At 37.2% G+C, this 21,221-nt stretch overlaps 1 protein-coding gene across 9 annotated transcripts in view; it reads left to right on the top strand.

The window, feature by feature from the left end:
* The window catches only part of LOC129775002 (serine proteinase stubble), a 344,680-nt gene that overhangs the window by 17,673 nt on the left and 305,786 nt on the right, over positions 1-21,221 (top strand). Inside the window, exon 3 of one of the 9 annotated variants that reach the window (XM_055779140.1) lies at positions 3,084-3,154. The exons of the other annotated variants lie outside the window; for them this stretch is intronic. The gene's annotated coding sequence lies outside the window, so the exon portion shown is untranslated. The remainder of the gene's footprint in view (positions 1-3,083; positions 3,155-21,221) is intronic. 9 annotated transcript variants of the gene reach the window in all.

The raw sequence follows: 21,221 nt of genomic DNA, 5'->3' as shown, positions 1-21,221 counted from the left end.
AATACGGGTTCAATCACTACTATATTTGGCACATTTGACAGTAGCAAAAACAGTTCAGTTCAGTTCTGTTCGAAATGCCTGATTGAGTTTGTTAATTGTTGCGTAAAATGATCGAATATTTAAAAATTATTTTATCTTGTTACAAAATCTGCATAAAATCTGCATGAATATCCAATAATTGGTCATAGAACATGCTGAAAATCATTACAGAAAAATCTGTATATGTGGCAACACTGGTTACGAGTGTTGTTGTCTTTTGCTTAGTATTTATGAGAATCTGGACTTCCTACAATGCTGCTGATGGAAACAAAACACCGTAACACAGTGGATATCGAAGATGATATGAGGTGTGCTTTTCGACAACGTTCTCAAGAATTACGATTTTGGTGGGAATAGTTCAGGCACAGGTGCCATACTGACTTGCCAAACTTTATACACCTTTTTTGTAATTAGATACAAGTATAAAATAAAATTTGTTGCGATTATAACTTGAAAACCGTTTGTATTCTTTTGTTATATTACTGATATGCTAAAGACTTTCTTACAAAATACTGTTAGGGGGGCGGAGGGGGAGCGGATGGGGGACAGGAGCAAAAATGGTTCAAAAACACTGGTCTAAAACCTATTAAATCCTCGTTATGACTCTTTAAAACGATCCTTTCCGATTTTTTTTGTGCAAGAGGTAGCAGCCACCCAATATGAAAATTTGCATTACCGATGATCAATTTCATTATTTTTTTATATCCCACTAGCTGACGCGGCAAACTTCGTCTCGCCCAAAATGGATTTTATGTTTCTACATGTTTCTCCGTTGCATGGAATGCATGTTTGATAAAGAAAATATAAAAAAAAAATTATAGGAGGTTGCGTCCAAGATACGACCGCATTGTTGACGTAGAACTACGCTGTTATTTTATATAAGTCGCTTGTTTATACCTTCGGATATTATTGTATAATGCTGTGAAATTTAAGAAACAACTGCTTAGTAGAATAATCTCTGAAACGGTTTTTTCATTGTAGAATCAGTTGACGATAATTGATTGATGATTCATTCTTGCCCTCGCAAAACAATACAGTAGCTGATCGTATGTCGTAATTTATTTCATGTCAATGCATTGAAAATTTACCTCGAACGCTATTCCGGTTGCCTTTTTTCGCAATTGTCATAGACTCGGCTACAGTCGACTATATACATGTTGCACCAGCACCATTATTCCACATCTTATAACTACATCAATGTATCTTTGACACCGCATGGAAACAACAACAACTTTTCAACAATGACAACACTCGCAAGTATCAAATATCACGCTACATGTTATTTAGTATTGCCTCAAAGGAATCGCACCTTTAGGCGTCGTTCGTACAACGTAAACCAAGCGCCAAACAAGCGTTCGCCATAGCATGCATATAGAACCATACATTGGTGGCTTGAAACTACTAGAAATATAAACACTTCTCATCATTTTGCGCTATTCTCAAAAGAAACGCTTCTGTGAATATTACTGACCTCGAGAAAAGTTGCATGACTTTCTCATGCTCGAGAGAAGCGCAGCTGCGAAACCTAATCACATACAAAATTCCAGAACGACATTTACTTTCTTGGTGACTGAAAAAGTGAAATAAACTCTTTTTGTTCATAACAACCTCGAAAATAGTAGCAATGCTTCATTATGATCAATATTAGCGCAAATGCAATCCTAGTTGAAGGCAGTTTTGCGACTGGCACGCGAACCCAGTAAGAGATTCAAGATGCTTGGTATTCCCCAAATATTTTTTTTTGCGCACAACCTTAATCCCTGCTTCGTCATAACGTCAGTTTAATGCATTGATACATTCTCAAAGGCACCAACGAAGCCCTTATGATGACGGAAAACAAACAATGTTAACTGCTTGGAAAAAGACTGAATTATGCCACACAGCTTGTACTCTGCTGTAACACCCATCGATGCAAATTCGCTGATGAGTTTGTCAAGAGCGACCGCCTTCACCACCAGCGGGGGAGCTTGATTTTGGTTGCTGCCTGGGTAACGGCGTTTACATTTTCGACCGATGCGCCGAAATCGCCTACTTCGCTGTTTTTCGATGCGGTGGCTCGGTTCAGTGCGAGCGCTTTTCACCGCACCAACATCGCGTGCATCATTAGATGACGCATGCCTCGAAATATTATTGCCCCTGGCAATGCGTTCGTTTTTTGCAGGGCTCGAGCCTGCCTTCCTCTTCTTCTTGCTCATCACACACTACGCGAAGCGTCCAATTTATGACGCGGAAAGAAAAACACACGATACGAATAGCGCGAAAAACGAACAGAAAAACCAATCGACGATATCCAAGTTGGATTACCACTGGTGGGGTCCAATCTTAGATCGAAGCGCAGCGAAAGCAAAGTGAACTGGGTTGCTCAACAGTCCGATGCCGAATGAAAGTTTGCCTCAACGAGATCCACTGTTTATACTCTAGGAAAGTATTCCCCTTCATTCTTCTACTTTTCCTTTGTTCACGGAGACTTTAAATCCTACGATTTCCCCTCCTTTGGTCGTCGATAAGTTGCTCGTTATTGACAGCTTTGTTCGGGAAAGCCCACAAATGGACAGAACAAATGTATGGGAAGAGAGAAACGCTTAAAGTTTTCATGAATTTCAACCATTTACAACCGGGGGATTCTAATGTATAACATATTTAACAAATCTTACGGAATTGCCGATTCGTTTAGTATGTAAATCGCCAAAATCCGTTCACGGTAAAATAGTTATTAACGTTTACTTTATTTCATAAAAACGTGACCTATTTTCTGATTTGGCAACCTTAATGAAAAACGTAGTTCTACGTCAAAAGTGAAGACAGCTCAAATCGGACTTTTCCTTTCTCGAGTTTTGCGCTTACCAGTACATTCGGCGATTCATTTTTATTTATATATTAAGAAGATATAGAAGTGCGTTTCTTCACCTGAAAATCAATTTACAATGTCGAAAAAAAGATAAATTTCGTTAGCGCAAACATCAAATGGACTAAAAACGCTTATCACGATGTTATTTCGGAACATGTGGCATTTTAATTTTCCGAATTTTCGTATTTTCTTTCAGAGTTTTCCAAAAATTTTCAACTGTCATGTTTGGTTGGAATAAGGTTGGTTGGAAGATGGAGGAGGAGGGAGGTATGTTAACGCATCAAAGAAACATTTCACGCTTAATTTTTCAATAAGATCTATCTGTTTTTTAGTGTCGAACCACCATAGAAACATTTATTCTCCCCAAAAATCATTCCATCCCAAACCGATATAGGGAAAAAGGGAGGAATTTGGACCACCTAAGCAAATCGCCTAATATTTCCAAACCAATACGGTCTAAATAAACAATGTCACATTGTATACTGAGCTACACTTGTTTTCTCTTGATAAATAATGTTTAATCATTATATAAAGCTTCAATCTACCAAATATATCATAAACTAAAAGAGTTGACTTTTGGACATTAAAATTTGATGCGGGGTGATTTGGACCGTCTGTGGGGTGATTTGGTCCAGTGAGTGTTTCATCAAAAAAAATATACTTATGTTTATGTAAGTATTTTGGGATAATGTTACAAAAGAAAAGTCTCAAACCTGTAGGACCAATTCACTTTTTTATTATCAAATTTTTATTTTTTTTTTATTTTAATTATTTTTTAATTTCATTTATTGTTATCAAACTTACAGTTTCGCTACATCAAATTGTTTCTCTTCTGTAGGCGAACGGAACTTTACTAAACAATACACGAAAAATTTGTTTAATCAGCTGGAAAAACCTTAAAATCACGATCGTAAAACTCACATTTTTTGACGCTCAAAGTACTTACTGAATTTATGCTACCGTTTCCCTCTACTTGTGAAGTTTTACCAAAGTTTTTTACTTTAGGTACATACGGTTCAACAATAGAAGGGAATGACATTATAGAAAATCCAAGTTGAGCCGTAATTTTTGAGATAAAGGGGTGGTCCAAATCACCCCATATGACCAAATCACCCCGTGTTACCCTAGTGGTTCTCAGATGTTCGTCAAAAGTGGTAATTTTGTTTTTTATCGCAAAACATTAGATCTGTATTATTTTTTTTTATTAGGGTGCCCATTTCCATTTCAGGGTGGACAGAACAATTATTTTTTTCACTTTTTCCCGAAAATTGTTTTTGACGTAGAACTACGTCTTTCATTAAGGGTGCCAAATCAGAAAACAGGTCACGTTTTTATGAAATAAAATTAACGTTAATAACTATTTTTGCCGCGAACGGATTTTGGCGATTCACATACTATACTATTCACATACGAATCGGAAATTCCGTAAGATTTGTTTAATATGCTATACATTAGAATCCCCTGGTTTGTAAATGGTTAAAATTCATGAAAACTTGAGGCGTTTCCATTTTCCCATACATTTGTTCTGTCCATTTGTGTGCTTTCCCGAACAGACCTGTCAATAACGAGCAACTTATCGACGACCAACGGAGGGGAAATCGTAGGATTCAAAGTCCCCATGAACAAAGGAAAAGTAGAAGAATGAAGGGGAATACTTGCCTAAAATATAAACAGTGGATCTCGCTGAGGCAAACTTTCATTCGGCATCCAGTTCACTTTGCTTTCGCTGCGCTTCGATCTAAAATTGGACCCCACCAGTGGTAATCCAACTTGTATATCGTCGTTTGGTTTTTCTGTTCGTTTTTCGCGTTATTCGTATCGTGTGTTTTTCTTTTCGCGTCATAAATTGGACGCTTCGCGTAGTGTATGATGAGCAAGAAGAAGAGGAAGGCAGGCTCGAGCCCTGCAAAAAACGAACGCATTGCCAGGGGCAATAATATTTCGAGGCATGCGTCATCCAATGAAGCACGCGATGTTGGTGCAGTGAAAAGCGCTCGCACTGAACCGAGCCTTCACGAGTGTGACACCACATCGCACAACAGCGAAGTAGGCGATTTCGGCACGTCGGTCGAAAATGTAAACGCCGTTACCCAGGCAGCTACCAAAATCAAGCTCCCCCACTGGTGGTGAAGGCGGTCGCTCTTAACAAACTCATCAGCGAATTCGCATCGATGGGTGTTACAGCAGAGTACAAGCTGTGTGGCATAATTCAGTCTTTTTCCAAGCAGTTAACATTGTTTGTTTTCCGTCATCATAAGGGCTTCGTTGGTGCCTTTGAGAATGTATCAATGCATTAAACTGACGTTATGGCGAAGCAGGCGTTAAGGTTGTGCGTAAAAAAAATATTTGGGGAATACCAAGCATCTTGAATGTCTTACTGGAATGTTATAAGTTATTTGCGTTCGCGTGCCAGTTGCAAAACTGCCTTCAGCTAGGATTGCATTAGCGCTATGAAGCATTACTACTGTTTTCGAGGCTGTTATTAACAAAAAGAGTTTATTTCGCTTGTTTAGTCACCGAGAAAGTAAATGTCGTTCTGGAATTTTGTATGTGGTTTCGTTGCCAGTAGCAAAACTTCCTCCACTAAGGGTGATAGCTGCGCTTCTCTCGAGCATGAGAAAGAAATACAACTTTTTTTCGAGGCCAGTAATATTAACGGAAGCGTTTCTTTTGAGAATAGCGCAAAATGATGAGAAGTGTTTTATTTATTTATTTTTTTTTTCAAAATATATATTTTTATCAAGGCTCATATGGCGTTAGCCTCACGGGGCCGGGAGTTCAATACTTTGACAATTTTTCTTATTATCTATGTTAGTAATATGTAACCGATTACTCGCGGTTGGCTCGAGGTTAGTATTACAAGTGTTTTCGTAATTCGGATGTTGCTGTCTCCAATGCTCTGTACGTGTGCCCGACACGGGATACTTCCTATTGGGATGCAGCTGACCCTTAATCAGCAACGCCCCCCTAGTCTGTACCTCATATCTAGCGTGGTGCGTCTTTCTCGACTCGAGGAATCCAGGATAGAATGGTCACTAACCGGCGCAATCATCAGTTCATGTAGAGTTGTCATAAGCGGTACAACTGTGGACTGCACAACCTTTGGCCCGTGTATCTGTAAAGAGTGTGTGTATCTATTGCCGCGACGGGGACACAACGAATGAAACATCATTAAACGTTGACATCGGCGTTCCTGAGGAACAGGTATAGATGAAGCAGAAGATCAGGATCACGGCTACCTAAGATATCCCGGACGGGGATCTCCGATTGTCTGCCTTGTGCTCTCAGTGCTCTAGAGAGCTGAGAGCGAGCAGTATGGAACCGGATACACGACCAGAAGTGTTTTATATTCCTAGTAGTTTCAAGCCACCAATGTATGGTTCTATATGCATGCTATGGCGAACGCTTGTTTGACGCTTAATTTACGTTGTACGAACGGTGCCTAGAGGTGCGATTCCTTTAAGGAAATACTAAGCAACATGTAGCATGATATTTGATACTTGCAAGTGTTGTCATTGTTGTTGTTTCCATGCGGTGCCAAAGATATATTGATGTAGTTATGAGATGTGGAATAATGGTGCTGGTGCAACATGTATATAATCGACTCTAGCCGAGTCTATGTCAATTGCGAAAAAGGCCAAAAAAAAAAAGAAAAGCGTTCGAGGTAAATTTTCATTGCATTGACATGAAATAAATTGCGACTTACGATCAGCTAGTGTATTGTTTTGCGAGGGCAAGAATGAATCATCAATCAATTATCGTCAACTGATTCTACAATGAAAAAACCGTTTCAGAGATTATTCTACTAAGCAGTTGTTTCTAAAATTTCACAGCATTATAGAATAATATTCGAAGGTATAAATAAGCGACTTATACAGAATAACAGCGTAGTTCTACGTCAACAATGCGGTCGTATCTTAGACACAACCTCCTATAATTTTTCTTTCAAAACTTCATAATTTTTGAACCACTAAATCGATTAATATGACCGACATATCAAATTGAAGCTCATGACTTTTTTTTAAATACAGGTCGGATTCGATTATCCGGAATTATAGACTCGATTATCCGGAGTATTTCATTTTTGATTTTCGGAAATTTTGAATAATTTGTATAATAATTCTATATTAATTAGCTAATATGGGTATCAAAAGAAAGGGCTTGACTAGTAGCATGCAGTTATTTATGAAAAATGCAAATCCAAGATGGCGGCCACTACAAAATGGCGAATTGCATATTTTCTCAGAACTTCACCAATATGGGTATCAAATGAAAGGGCTTGACTGGTAGAACACAGTTATTTATGAAAAATGTAAATCCAAAATGGCGGCCACTACAAAATGGCGGATTTAATATTTTCTCAGAACTCCAACAATATGGGTATCATATAGAAGGGCTTGACTAGTAGAATACAGTTATTTATGAAAAATGCAAATCCAAGATGGCTGCCACTACAAAATGACGGATTACATATTTTCTTAGAACCCCATCAATATGGGTATCTAACGGAAGGGCTTGACTAGTAGAATACAGTTATTTATGAAAAATGCAGTTCTAAGATGGTGGCCACTACAAAATGGCGGATTACATATTTTCTCAGAACCCCATCAATATGGGTATCAAATGAAAAGGCTTGGCTAGTAGAACACAGTTATTTATGAAAAATGCCCTAAAATGTATCAAAACAAAATTCTCGACTAGTAGAACATAGCAGATAATGAAAAATCCAATTTCAAGTTGGCCGCATTTCCCAAAAAACTAATTACTTTTTAAATGGTTTCATTCAGCTTGACCTGTTTCTATGTATGCTTGAATGTTTGTTGGGTTGTCCCACATTAATAGAAAATTGACCTCGTTCCTGTTGAATAATTGATCTGAAATTTGGAACATACATTCAATTCTACTGTCATTATAAAACTGCGAATCCCATGATCTTGAAAAATTCAATTTGGCCGCCGCAAAATGGCTGAATGGCTTGGAGAATACACTACACTATGAACAACATAAATTCGAAAAGGTCGTCGCCACAAAATGGTCGACTATGTATTTTTTGCAATCCTCTCAATGTTGGTATCAAATGAAATGATTTGACTAATAGAATATAGTACAGGTCGCACTCGATTATATACAGACTCGATTATATGTGATTCGATTATATACAATTTTGGTCTCGATTATATTCAGTTTGGATTTTTTTTTATATTTCAAATATGGCTTATTTCATGAAGGAATGTAACCTTTCAACGTTAAGGTAAAGTTTATGTGGCTACTACATGTACAGTGGAGTAAAAATCGTGATTTTTGAAGATTTTGCTTGAATTTTCACCAGGAATTGTTTATATCGATATTGCAGCCAAATTAAGAAATATAGAAGTTGTGCGACAAAGAACAAAATGTGGAGCGGTTAAAGAACTTCATTTTAATTGATAGAAACAATCCAGTTTAATATAAATTTTTAGGGTAAAATAAATAATAACACATTCTAAAATATCAACTTTTAAGTGTTTCACTTCCAAAATGTTATTAAAATTCACTAATATAGTTGTTCCACTACTATATCCTGTACTAAATTTTCTCATATTCCAAATGAAAGCATCAGAATCGTCTTCCGTAACGAACTTTTTTATGTAGAGCCAGTTTGAAGCAACGGAGTCCGAAACAAAAAAAAAAGTTCTGTAACCTTGTCATTATTGAAATTCGAACATATGCGTAATAGAATTGTTTCATCAAATATGATCGTCTATCGCCTGAGAGAATCTGGATGAATTAATTGTTTTCATGTGAGAAAGGTGTTTTTGACTTTGTGGGGATGAATAAAAAATCTAATTCCTCTTATATTTTCAAAAAACCAAAAATACATGCGAAAAAAACTGTTTTGACTCGATTATCCGGAAAATTCGATTATCCGGAGTGAAAAAAAAATCAATACTCCGGATAATCGTCCGACCTGTATTACTTTTGCGAAAAATTCGGAAACTCGTTTTTGTAATTATTTATTGAGTTTGTTTTTCATTGTTTTCTCGGTTAAAGATAGATATTTTAAAGATAGATATTTTTTCAGGAGCTGAGGTTTTTTTTTACTGAACATATTCGAACATCAGAGAGGTGTTACTTTTCGTTTTTGAGTAGCAAATTTAACATGTTTTAAGTCTTCGTTCAATATTCCTATGTGACTAGACTAGACCTATGCTACTAGAATCCAATCTTCCCGCATGTGTTAGCTTACTTCAATTTTATATATCGATCATCTAAATCGGTTCAGTAGTTCAAATGTTATGATTTGTTTTTTACAAAAAGTCATTGCATTGTTTTTTACAAAAGTCATTGCATAAAAGAGGAAAAATGAGTTTTCGGACCATCGGTTAACTTTGAAAAATCATATCTCAAAAACGAAAAAGAGCATCTCTGATAAGTTATGTAAAAAATCCTCAGCTTTCAAGAAAAAAATTAGAAAAATATAGCGCACTCTAGTCCAAAGCCATGAAAACAAAAAAAAAACACTACGATCAATTATTACGAAAATAAAATCCGTTTTTGCAAGTTATTATTTTTATATTTAAAATTTTGGCTTCATTGGCTTCAATTTGATATGTCGATCATCTAAATCGGTTCAGTAGTTCAAAAGTTATGAATTTTTGAAAAAAGCTATTTTTGGTATAAAGTGGAGAAATGGAAATGGGCACCCTTATCAAAACATAAAAAAAGTGTCTAATGTTTTGCGATAAAGAACAACATTACCACTTGTGACGAAAATCTGAGAGCCTCTATATGTGGTTAACATGTGGTAAATTAATTATCGTCTTTTGACATTTGTTGGACCGGACAGCGGATACAGTTGATATGAGACTTCCATTGTTGTGTTATTATATATATATATATATATATATATATATATATATATATATATATATATATATATATATATATATATATATATATATATATATATATATACCAGGTGAAACAATCATATGAAATGCACTTTCAGCCATATTGGAATTGCTGCCGGCGGCTCTCTAAAAACTGCCACGACGCTTATTCGAACGATGCCTACTATGTTCGGCTTTCGCGAATTTATGTGAAAAAGAAGAGATGATTTTGTAGAATTTAATTCTCATCCAGTTCATCCACTACGCTCGCATGTGAAAATGCAAAAATGGCGTATCCTAGCAATAACAAAACAAACGACTCCCGTTCCACAAACCGTAATCCCCTTCTTATTGAAGTGATGATGTTGCTTCACCTGTTCTACATTTATACAAGCGCCTTGAGTGAACGAAGAGAAGCTGGACAACCGACTTTTGACTATTGTTGCGTTGATGTAGCAACTAAAACACACAAAGATAATCAAATTGAGGGTACTGGGTTTTGAATTAACGATCGTTCGCTTACTAAGATTACTAAGCTTATGTTCGCATAAAAATGGATTTTGATTTTGAAGTTATTGATTGTATTTGTATTCTTTTAGTTTACACGGTAGACGCTATATCGGTATCGATCCCTGTAAATGATGTTAACATGAAGTCTATAACCCAAAAAATGTCAGGGTTCAGAATATTAAATTATTTATAACGTTAAAGTTCAGTAAATTCACATTTAAAAATGAAGTGTTTGCAATTTGAATCATGTGTAGGAACTTGATTCATATTCCGAACACTAATTTTAATGAAGATTTCTGCATAAATCATTTCATTTCATTTGTTGTAGATTCTTACCATTTCTAGCACTTAACATGAAAACAACAAATAAAATAGTTGAAAAGACTACAAAAACTGAAAAATTAACGATGCTTGTTTTTTTTACAGAATTTGCTAACGCAAACATTTTATCATTGGTTTTGACTGTTACTTTTTGGCAAATGTCTAATATTATATTAGGCTGTCAAAAAAGTCCTGCGGTATTTTTTTTGAATTTTCATTTGTTCGTAAAATTAGTTACAATCATCTGTTTTAAGTCAAATATGCGCCGTTTTGTTCGATGTCTTGTTCCCAACGAGATGCCAACTTCATAATACCCCTGTTTAGAAGCTCGCTTCCTTATTGGCAAAAAACTCGGATAGCCAATTTTCACAGGCCTCTTTTGTGGCTAACTTCTGACTACCTAGCTCGTTCGCCATGGACAAAAACAGGTGGTAGTCACTTGGTGCAAGGTCCGGACTATACGGCGGATGCAAAAGAACCTTCTGGCGCGTTACCAAAGAAGTGTGTGGCCTGGCGTTGTCCTGATGGAAGACAATGCGGCCTCTGTTTATCAAAGATGGCCTCTTCTTCATGAGTGCTACCTTCAAGCGGTCCAGTTGTTGGCAGTACAGGTCCGAATTGAGCGTTTGGCCATAGGGAAGCAGCTCATAATAGATTATTCCTTGACAATCCCACCAAACACACAGCAGAACCTTCCTGGAACCTTCCTTAATGAGGGCTTTGCCACCGTCTGAGCCGCTTCAGCGGGCTTCGACCACGACCGTTTGCGCTTCACGTTGTCGTAAGTGACCCACTTTTCATCGCCAGTCACCATCCGCTTCAGAAACGGGTCGATTTTGTTGCGATTCAGCAGCGATTCACATGCGTCGATACGGTCAAAGATGTTTTTTTGCGTCAACGTGTGTGGCACCCATACATCGAGCTTCTTTGTGAATCCAAGCTTCTTCATATGGTTAATAACTTTTTGATTACTTATCCCCAGCTCTTGGCCGATGCTACGGCTGCTACTATGCCGGTCTTTCTCGGCTAATTCAGCGATTTTGTCGCAATTTTCGACGACAGGCCTTCCGGAGCGTGGTGCATCTTCGACGACCTCTACACCAGAACGAAAACGTTGAAACCATCGTTGTGCGGTGGAAATGGAAACTGTATCGGGTCCATAAACTGCACAAATTTTATTGGCAGCTTGAGATGCATTTTTGCCTTTGTCATAGTAGTACTGTAAAATATGTCGGATTTTCTCTTTATTTTGCTCCATATTTGCGACACTATAACTCACGAACGATTTAACCAAACAAAACACTGTCAAGGACTATATTATAGCGCGCAAAAATACCTTTCCAACAAGCTATAGTATGACTCGATACAATGAATACAACTAGAACTACGCGCTTACAACGACACCTCGCGGAAATACCGCAGGACTTTTTTGACAGCCTAATAAATTATAGGCTGTATTGATACCTTTAAATGATGTTGAAAAGAAGGCTATAACTCAAAGAATGTCTGTGTTTTCATTATTCAATTATTTATAACATAGTTTAGTAAATTTACATATAAAAATGAAGTGTTCGGAATATAAGACAAAACGGTAAATTAATTTTCCTTTACGTTGGCCAATGAATTCATTGAGTTTGCTATTTTTCATGCATCACAAACGAGAGCTCTGATGTCGTTCAGTGATCTGCCGAAACGTTGGTAGCATAATGTCTTCACTATTCAGAATAGAAGCTTGGGCTCTATAGAACAGGTTTTTGCTCGATACTAAATGGTTTATTGTTCTCGACTCGCTGCCAGGCGATGTTCTCCTAGCAGCTATCCTTCAAGATGCGAACAGGTGACGAACGCTAAATGAAAACTTGTTAAAGTAGCGGAGTAGCGTTTGGTATTCCCTACGGAACCGCAATCTTTCCCGTTCATGTATGCCGGTTGCCCTTTTTCGCCCCCCTTAGTTGGATGAATGTGGTATAAATCGAATAATATGCGCATATTTATTCCACTGTGTCTACGTAAGGGCAGCTATGTGGCGTGATTTGATTCCTGTTTACCAAGTTAATGGCATAATAGTTCTAAGGTTTGAGGAAGCCATCTGGCATAGGGTGGCACACTCTCCGCGGATGTCTCCGGTGGGCATCGTTTTGATTGCCATTGGTTTGTCACTGGTTGACTGGACTTCTGATCAACGCCGAAGCCGCCTTAGGTGTCATTTTCACCGCTTCCATCGCGAACATCGGCCACTGTCGATGTTTATGCTCATCACGATATGCTGATATTTTAATTCGAAATAAATTGTTGATACGGTGTACGGTATACGCTTTCTAAGGGCCCCTGCCAGGTAATCCCTGTCCCCGGAAAGACTTAGTCGCCGTGGAAACCAGCTTCAAATAGGGATAGGTATATTATCGTTATGCCTAAACCGCCGTCAGCTATCATCTATTCAACTCAATCATGAATGCAGACTGGGTTAGAAAATACCTTTTTGAGACTAGTGGCTACTTGTTGAAAGCGATAGATGAAGCCACATAGCTGGAGGAGTTGGTCGACACTAGGCAATGTGTGACAAAATGATAACCGGGGAAAAAGTGAAGTACCTGTAAAGTAATTTAATGTAATTGTTATAATGGGTATAAAGTTTCTGCGGGTTGTGCCATTGCCTAAAGCTGCTTTGTTGGAATGCCTTTGGCGTCGCTCGACACGGAAGAAAACATGCGCCTTGTTGAAAGCGGCAAATCTGCGTCTGTAAACAATGGAGATTTTTTGCGCTACTTATAGAATGGAGAGAATGAATTTATGTAATCGCATAATTGTATAAACAGGGTATGAGCAGCGCTATGCCTTGTCGAGGTTAGATGCGTCCCTGGCGCAGAGATAGATTCCACAGTAGAAACTTACACGATGGCAATTATACTCTTATGTTGTATACCCCCGGCGGTGATAGTCAAACATATTGCAGCGACATTAATGTGGCTAATTGACAAGAATAATTAGCAGGTTAAGACACACCTTTCCTATGACACCAAAGTATGCCGTTGGAGAAAACAACTTGGCTTCATTCGAACGCAGTTCTCTGAAAAGGTGCAAGTTTCCTGTTGATTGTCGCGTGAAAATTTTATTATCATTTTTAAGAACAATGCTCCTGTCTTTTGCCAAGTTCCGTTATTTTACCGTAAGAGAATATCTGCTGTAAATAAATTAGAATTCATAATTTACACATGCTCACTTAATCCTTTGTCCTACGATTTAACTTTTAAAAGTACGGACCAAACTAGTCGGTATAGGGGAAGGTGGTGGAAGACGACCACCCGGTAATAGATGGTAACTATACTCAATATGCGGCCGCGGGCTACATGCAGCCCTGTGAGCTCTTCTGGTTGACCCACCTGGTTTGTGTTATTTTACATCATTTTGTATGTGTAATAATCACAAAAACCTAGAAATACATTACCTGTTTTATGTCGTAGGATTACGTTTTTCAGTAACGGTGTCAAATCATCAAATAACGTTAATAACTATTTTTGCATTTGTATAACATTTGCATAAGCATTTGCTTAACATTTGTGTGCTTACATATCCGTGCTGTCAATAACGAGCAACAAATGTATCAGCAAGGAACATTATTTCGAATACGGCGGATCCGAATGAAAACGCAGCGTTCGTTCTACGGGCGACGTTGATAGAAAAAAATATTGCCATTTAAGCTCCGCCCGCGATTTTGGCCATTTCAGATCACAACATTCACGATTCGAAAATGTGAGCGTGTGTGGGTGTAACGATTTGAGCGTTATAACCTCTTTATCGGCTGAACGAAGTGGTATGAAAATCAGTTAATTCAAAAGATAAATTGTTTTCAGTGATGTTTGTTACTTATTGACCCAAAAACTTGTTTCAGAATTGTCATCGGTTGACAGTGGAAGCACTATAAATATTGTGCTCGTCCTGGCCATCCTCATTTTCCATTTTGATATTGTGTTGCAAACAATGTGCAAATTTTTCGCCTAAGTAATTATTATCAGAACATGCACAAAGCAACCATAGTGCTGAGTTTGCACTGATGGCCAGAAGCAAAGCAGAAAAGAAATATTAAATAAAACGTACCGCGTTAGTTTTAGATTATTTGTGTATGATTGTATCGCACGAGCAAATAGATAACGGTGGTGGAGGACAGATATGTAATCGCCTGGGGCCGCATAATAAAAAGCTATTTGATGTTTATATTTTTTTCACTGGAGAAGTGCTTGCGTGAAATTATGATGAACATGATTTTGTGAATTGTAGAGGCTTTAAAATGTTTTAAGTTTATTGTTCTTTAGTTCTTTTAAGGTAAAAAAAACCTTCCTTTCACCTCACCAACCTTTTTTATTCACCTCTAAACTTGAAAAAAGTCAATGTGGAAAATTGAACTAAACACTCGTCTTTGTGGGAGGCCGTTTGGAAAGCCTCGTTGTCACTGACTGATACATCGTGAATGATTCACTGGTGACTTTTATTCGATCGATGATTAAATTTTCGTAAATTCTAACATTGTTTCCAGGTTGAAAGCGGCGTCAAATTGAAGCGCCGGTATTTCGAAGAAGGTATTTTTCAGTGATGAGAACTATATTTTTCGGTGGATAACAGAATGTGAAATTTATTCCGCAGTGGTTGCTGTCGCCATTACCACCACTTGGTGCGTTGTTTTTAGAAGCGCTGAAAATATAATTTTGCTAAGAGATACTAAGAAATTACTTGGATATTCAATAAGTTCAGTGTTTCAATGTCGCTCTAGTCGCGAGCAATCAGCAGTACATGTTAATGCGGAGTGTATGAGAGTACTATTTGCTTAAATCAGCAATTTATTGCTTCGCGACCCTCACTCAGTCAAAGCATTCATTCATATTTTTCATAGTGAATAGGCTCTTTTAATATGTTTGTCATGTTATACCGCAATTTTCATGGAATTTAATGAATTTGCTCATAATTTTCAACAACTTTTCCAGATACATCATTATGGTAAAAATATATGTTTAGGAGTTACGTTGAAAATCGGTCAATCGGTCAACACTACCAAATGTGTGTTGTAAAGAATTTCGTTGGTAATCTTCTATAATGTTTGTTCTCGTCGACAATCATTTCGGTGTCCTACGTTAACAATGTCGTCGTATCTTGGACACCACCCTTCTTTATTTTTTTGCCCGCGACACTGATTAACGTGTGTTTGAGTCCCCTATCGAAAAAGGTTGAGTTCTGATGTTCTAGATTATTGAAACAATCAATCATTGGACAATTATAATCAATTATTTTAGTGTATTGCATTACCCTCAATTATGTACACCAATTAGCGTGTGTATAGGTGAAACATCATGACAAACAACAAAAATAAACTTTTCAGATGGCGACGAGCACCGATTTATTATTTTGCTTGCTAGAGATTTAGTGGTTTAGTGTTGAATATGTACATTAGGGTGGCAATGGATGTATGGGAAAAATTTCATCATCGAATTTCAAAACCGATCATGTACATTTTGTTTATTCCAAAAAATGATCTGTGCAGAGTTTCAGCTCAATCGGACATGATTTAGGGGGGCCTCAAAGCGCTCAAAGTTTTGATTTTTTTCATCCTTGAAAATCTTCCAAGGGGGGATTTCAGAAGGGAAATTTAGAAAATCGAAATTTTTTTTTCGATGACAAATTACTTAAAAATGCATGAAAAAAATGTTTGACCGAAAATCGACCTTTTGGAAGCCTGAGAGGCAATGAAGGTATGAAAAAAAAAAATAATTATCGAATTGAAAGAACCGACCATGTACATTTTGTTTATTGGTCCAAAAAATGACCTGTGCATAATTTCAGCTCAATCGGACATGATTTAGGGGTGCCTCAAAGCACTCAAAGCTTTCATTTTTTGGCCACTCTGGCTAAGTTCCAAAAAGTCGATTTTCGGTCAAAATTTTTTTTTCGAGATGACACCAGATCTCGACGTTTCATGCATTTTAAAGTCATTTGGCATCGAAAAATAAAATCGATTTCCTAAATTTCCTTTACTCCCTCCTTGGAAGATTTTCGAGAATTAAAAAATCAAAACTTTGATCGCTTTGAGGCACCCCTAAATCATGTCCGATTGAGCTGATACTTTGCACAGATCATTTTTTTGTGCCAATAAACAAAATGTACATGGTTGATTTTTGAAATTTGACATGACCATTTTCGCTGCCACCCTAATGTACATGTCCCGCGAAACCAATACAGCAATTCCAAATGGAATCGTCCTAAAAATGCAGATTTCAAAAGCATGTATTTTTTATTCGAATGAAAGTTTGGGTTGGAGGAAATATGAGTTTTCCGCAGCATTTGGGATTTTTTTGACTCAAGTGTAACTTTTGAAAAGGGCGTATCGATTTTAGTAAGAAAAATCGTTATCTGATACGCACCATCCAACGACTGTTTACTATCCTTCTGTCATAATCACTCGGTAAACACTGGTGGAGTGAACAAACAATACCCAACAACCAAACGAAACAGGGGGTCTTCGTAGCCACTTAGTTACGCGTTCAATTACCAAGCGATCGATCGTGAGTTCAAACTCAGGGCCCTCAATTGACCATCTTTGTGTTGTTATAGAATAACTACGTCCACGCAACCATCATCAGCGATGGAAATCGATCCACGGTCGAAATAAGATCGATTCATCCATACAACTGCTCTGCTCTGCAAGACACATCAGGCTGCTGTTCTATAAATAACTCAACAATGATCAATATCAACTGTCTCCGCTGTCCGGTCTGCTGAACAATGGATGAACAGAAAGAATACCCTTACGCCTAAATGGCTACTACTGTGTAATTTACCATAATGTAATGGAACAGAAAACTTAACGCCTAAATGGCTACTACTAACTACCGTGTAATTTACAGTTTATAGAAACATAAACATATGTGTACATGTATACGATTAAAACCCGGCTCTGTTACAGCTAAAATGCTAATGAGCCTAATAAATAAATAAATGAGATTAAAAAAACCAAACGAAACGGTCCTTTTCAGGAGGCCACCAAATCATTATTAAAGAGTTTAATGATGTAATTCTTCAAACATATCCAAAATAAACAGATAGCCTAACGGAATCCTACGTCAACTATGCGGTCGTGCCTCGGACACAACCCTCCTGTGACTTTTTGATATAAAAATTATCAAAGATTTCCGATACGCAGTTTTCAAAAGTTACATCTGAGTCAAAAAATTTCCAAATGCGGTTTAAAACTCATATTTCCTGCAACCCATACGGAATACAAACTTTCGTTCGAAACAAAAATACATGTTTTTGAAATCTGCATTTTTAGTTCGATTTCATTTGGGATTGCACTATTACAGAAAATTAAAGAACGACATATTTTCTTGAAAGATTCCTCATCTGCCTTGCCAATGACACAAGTTCTTGCTTTTGTGTCTTTTATAACGGTACAATTTCCATTATAATTCATCAATAAATGGGAAAATTTTTATTTTGCCCATAATTTTGTGAATGTCAGAGGGACAATTTGATGTGTCCAAAAATAAAAAAAGCTATATTCTCCCTATGTCAATCTCCAAACCCACACAAAATGAATTTATTATGTCGAAGAGGTAATTTCGCCAGACCGTTGGATAACTTTATTACTATATTCAATCATATCGTTCCAATTTCTATCAGATTTAGATTTCTCCAGAATCGGTGTAGGATGTTGGGATTTCATATCTGTCGCAGTATATCGTCACGATTTAACGTAGCTCTCACTTTTATTACTTTATTAGCCTGTTGTTGCCCAACAGGGTTCGTTCGATATTGCGGACGCCCACACTCTCTCTGGAAAGTTGTTCTAAGAGCTGTTTCGTTGGTATTTTTCATTTTGATCGTCAGCACCTCAAACATATATCAAGACGGATGGTCTTAAATCAAATTTGCGTGCTGATCCGTTCTTCCAATACAATGTGTCATGTTCCAATATTATTCCCAAAAAGACATTTATGATTTTATGTGGATGGCGATTAAATTTAGTTTCAATAATGGAATCTAATAAGGTTGAGAGAATCCTATTTGCATACCTTTTTCAGTCATGCTAATAAAGTCGTGAGTGTTAAACCGACAAAACAATCGTTGTGAACTATTTACTCCAACATGCGACGGTTTGCGATCATAAACAGGAAATTGTTGTTATGGCTTTTCATAACTGGGTTAGTGATAACACGGTCAACCAACTTCTAAACCAGAAACTGCAGACCAGCTTCTTCATGTTATCAATGAACCCACTTTTATTACGCAATTCAAAACGGGTTTTTCACACTCTTTTTCCTGTATTTTATAGCTGCATTTCTATAACAAATCGGCAAATCGTAGCGAAAAAAATTGAGAACTCCGCGATGCCGCTGGTTTTGCGATGCCGCAATTCAATGAATAATATTACCGATATCGGCGACTGTGGCCAAACCGGCATGACACGAACGCGGGGCGTTGTCCGGGAGGATTTGACCAATATCCGAGGGCGATTTGGGCCGCTATTCGTGTTTTCACCTGCACTTGTTGTTGATGTTGATGCCTTCCCAATGGCTTCGGGCGGCGTTGCTCTAGCGTTTCGGATTTGGGGTGGAGCATAACTAACTAGAAATCGGAGCCGAGAATGTGCTCGAATAATGAGCTAACCTCGAATCAAATTTCAATCATCGAAAGCATTAATATCAGAGCGGGGATCGTGGCGTCTTCCCCATCATAGCAGTGATTGGAGGAGATGACCGTTTTCGTTCACGTATTCCCGCGATCTGATGGATTTTTTTTTCATAATTATAAAAGTCAGTAGCCGATAGGTGCCATGATTATGATCCGATTTAGTCTGTTTACGATATGTGTACACTAGCTGTTCACTACCTCGAAAAAAAAACACGCTATGCAAAATATCAATTCAATCGGACTTAAGGGAGAGTGGCGCAAAATGGTCGAAGTTTATTGAAAATCGAAAAACAACCCAAGGTTTTCAGAAAATGGGTGGGTGGGACAAAAAAAGTGAACGGAAGAATTATCAAACGATTATTTTATTTTACATTTTCCTCTGAAGTTTGCATTTCTCAAGTGTACGTACTTCTTCTACAAAAATGCCCCCAACTTGCATGAATTTGCAATGCCAATTTACCGACGCTCCATGGATTTGAAGTCTGTCTTAGGGAAACACATTTCAGACGGAAAAAAATTACCCCCTACTTTCATGTGTTTGCGATGCCGAGTTCTCCAACGCTGCTTGTTTTTAAAGTCTGTGTTAGGAAACACTTTTCGGTGAGAACGAAAACCTCCTTACATTCATATATTTGCAATGTCGATTTCTCCAAGGCAGAAACGAGGCAGTTATGGCGTTTAGTTAACACTTAACATTTTAAATTTATTCAATTGTTTATTTAATGAAAAATAACATTTTATTAATTGCAATAGACGCGTAGAAATATTCCCTATCAATTGATGCAAACATTTTTCCGATCCAGTAAGAAATGTTCGAGTTATAAGCATTCGGAATCTTTCATTTTTTCCTGCATATTCTGTGTTTTGGTTTTCATTTTACCGCCCATATATTCCGGTTAGATGTCAAAAAAATTTTGTTTTCTGATGCCAAATGTCTTAAAATTGCATCCTGAGACTAAAACTCTGACAACTAATGATTGAATATGACTATTTTCAAACCTGTTTGTGTCTGTATCTATATTTATATAGCTACTAGCTAACCCGGCAAACTTCGTCCCTCCTAAACTTTATTTTTCGTTATAACATCCACTTTTTCTTACTAAGTGCAGGTTCATGAGTCCAATCGCAGAACTGTTCATTGATTGATCTTCTAATCTATCCTTTTCAATTATTTTTTACTATAACATTTCAGTACTTCTACCAAAACTCGACATTATAATATCAGATTATTTTCAGACACAATTCTCGTGCAAGCTTTTTCATCCACTTGCAAATAACATCTTTCTCCGTTACATGGAATAAATGTTTGAAACAGAAATGATAGATAGAATGAAGACAGCCCTAAATCGGACAATTCCTTTCTCGAGTTTTGCTTTTATCAACACATTCGGCGATCCATTTTTATTTATATAGATAGAAGAAGATATAGGAGTGCGTCACTTTGAAATCCATTTCCACTTTCGAACGAAGATAAATTTCGCTACCGCAAACATCAAATGGACTAACAACACTTGTCAATATATAATTGTAGAACACATGCGAATTGAATTTTTCGAATTTTCCCTTTTTCCTTCACAATTTTTTCGAAAATTTTCAGTTGTCATGTTTGGTTGGAATAGGGTTTGCTGAAATATGTGCAAATATGTGGGAACCTCTCTCCTTTCCAGAGGTGGAAGGGGTGTCATATATATTTTTTCAGCTTTCCAGAAAAAATATAAAAAAATATAGTGCCTGTGGTCCGGAGACAAATTTTCTGCAACTGTAGTTTTTTTTTCAAAAAAGATCAGCTAATTGACTTTAATTTAATATGTCATGCATCTGAATATAGTGGTTCAAAAGTTATTATTTATTTTTTTAAAAGTCATTTTTGGCAAAAATGCGAAAAAATGGATTTTCGGACCATTTTTTCGGAAATGGTCACCCTAATAAAAAAATCAAAAAAACGACTCTAATAATTT

This window comes from Toxorhynchites rutilus, chromosome 3 (genome assembly GCF_029784135.1).
Source record: "Toxorhynchites rutilus septentrionalis strain SRP chromosome 3, ASM2978413v1, whole genome shotgun sequence".
NCBI lineage: Eukaryota > Metazoa > Arthropoda > Insecta > Diptera > Culicidae > Toxorhynchites > Toxorhynchites rutilus.
This window is presented reverse-complemented; position numbering and strand designations above follow the sequence as displayed.